Source organism: Notolepis coatsorum (assembly GCF_963971535.1).
Source record: "Notolepis coatsorum genome assembly, contig: SUPER_19_unloc_1, whole genome shotgun sequence".
Classification (NCBI taxonomy): domain Eukaryota; kingdom Metazoa; phylum Chordata; class Actinopteri; order Aulopiformes; family Paralepididae; genus Notolepis; species Notolepis coatsorum.
The window spans coordinates 578,675-581,111 of record NW_028174859.1 but is presented as its reverse complement, the minus strand read 5'-3'; positions in this window follow the sequence as shown (position 1 = coordinate 581,111).

Sequence of the window (2,437 nt, the reverse complement as noted above, 5' to 3'; positions counted from 1 at the left end):
CTTCATGACGACGGCTTCTGATGCTCAAAATCCACTCATTTGTGTAAAAACACAGACAACTGCAAAAGCAACGAAAGCATTCTACTCCCAATTGTCAGTGTTTTTGAAGACGAAAGACGAGGCTTGCTTTGAACAATTGGGATGCAGCACAACCTAGGTTGCCGAATAATGCGTGCATGGTGATTGCACGGTGCTGTTTTTGGGGCCCCAATCGAATGGAGATGCGGCCTAATTGTAACTGCGCATGATTTATACTCCAATGATATGATGTGATATGACGCAGTGACATCTCCTCCATTTTCCTTCCTCGAGTTCAAATCCCATCCGTGCCTATGTGCCACGTCATAGGCTAATTTGATAGCCAAAGAGTTTAGCCGCATGGCACTTGTACTTCTTACCGTGTATGCTGAAAACAGCTGCCTTCGTGTAGTGGCTCTGTGGCGCAATGGATAGCGCGTTGGACTTCTAGGCGATGAGAAGAAGCTATTCAAAGGTTGTGGGTTCGAGTCCCACCAGAGTCGACACCAAATCTAGCTGTTGCCTCCCGTTTCTTAACAATCAAAACAAGTTAGAGCTATCTTGTTTTTCAAAATCTGCTGACACATTCAACAGACAAAGACACCGAATGCAATGTTTACTACGAGAAGCCCTATCCCTGATGGTCTAGTGGTTAGGATTCGGCGCTCTCACCGCCGCGGCCCGGGTTCGATTCCCGGTCAGGGAAAGCTTTAGTTAAAAGCACAATCCACGCCTTCATGACGACGGCGTCTGATGCTCAAAATCCACTCATTTGTGTAAAAACACAGACAACTGCAAAAGCAACCAAAGCATTCTACTCCCAATTGTCAGTGTTTTTGAAGACGAAAGACGAGGCTTGCTTTGAACAATTGGGATGCAGCACAACCTAGGTTGCCGAATAATGCGTGCATGGTGATTGCACGGTGCTGTTTTTGGGGCCCCAATCGAATGGAGATGCGGCCTAATTGTAACTGCGCATGATTTATACTCCAATGATATGATGTGATATGACGCAGTGACATCTCCTCCATTTTCCTTCCCTGAGTTCAAATCCCATCCGTGCCTATGTGCCACGTCATAGGCTAATTTGATAGCCAAAGAGTTTAGCCGCATGGCACTTGTACTTCTTACCGTGTATGCTGAAAACAGCTGCCTTCGTGTAGTGGCTCTGTGGCGCAATGGATAGCGCGTTGGACTTCTAGGCGATGAGAAGAAGCTATTCAAAGGTTGTGGGTTCGAGTCCCACCAGAGTCGACACCAAATCTAGCTGTTGCCTCCCGTTTCTTAACAATCAAAACAAGTTAGAGCTATCTTGTTTTTCAAAATCTGCTGACACATTCAACAGACAAAGACACCGAATGCAATGTTTACTACGAGAAGCCCTATCCCTGATGGTCTAGTGGTTAGGATTCGGCGCTCTCACCGCCGCGGCCCGGGTTCGATTCCCGGTCAGGGAAAGCTTTAGTTAAAAGCACAATCCACGCCTTCATGACGACGGCTTCTGATGCTCAAAATCCACTAATTTGTGTAAAAACACAGACAACTGCAAAAGCAACGAAAGCATTCTACTCCCAATTGTCAGTGTTTTTGAAGACGAAAGACGAGGCTTGCTTTGAACAATTGGGATGCAGCACAACCTAGGTTGCCGAATAATGCGTGCATGGTGATTGCACGGTGCTGTTTTTGGGGCCCCAATCGAATGGAGATGCGGCCTAATTGTAACTGCGCATGATTTATACTCCAATGATATGATGTGATATGACGCAGTGACATCTCCTCCATTTTCCTTCCTCGAGTTCAAATCCCATCCGTGCCTATGTGCCACGTCATAGGCTAATTTGATAGCCAAAGAGTTTAGCCGCATGGCACTTGTACTTCTTACCGTGTATGCTGAAAACAGCTGCCTTCGTGTAGTGGCTCTGTGGCGCAATGGATAGCGCGTTGGACTTCTAGGCGATGAGAAGAAGCTATTCAAAGGTTGTGGGTTCGAGTCCCACCAGAGTCGACACCAAATCTAGCTGTTGCCTCCCGTTTCTTAACAATCAAAACAAGTTAGAGCTATCTTGTTTTTCAAAATCTGCTGACACATTCAACAGACAAAGACACCGAATGCAATGTTTACTACGAGAAGCCCTATCCCTGATGGTCTAGTGGTTAGGATTCGGCGCTCTCACCGCCGCGGCCCGGGTTCGATTCCCGGTCAGGGAAAGCTTTAGTTAAAAGCACAATCCACGCCTTCATGACGACGGCTTCTGATGCTCAAAATCCACTAATTTGTGTAAAAACACAGACAACTGCAAAAGCAACGAAAGCATTCTACTCCCAATTGTCAGTGTTTTTGAAGACGAAAGACGAGGCTTGCTTTGAACAATTGGGATGCAGCACAACCTAGGTTGCCGAATAATGCGTGCATGGTGAT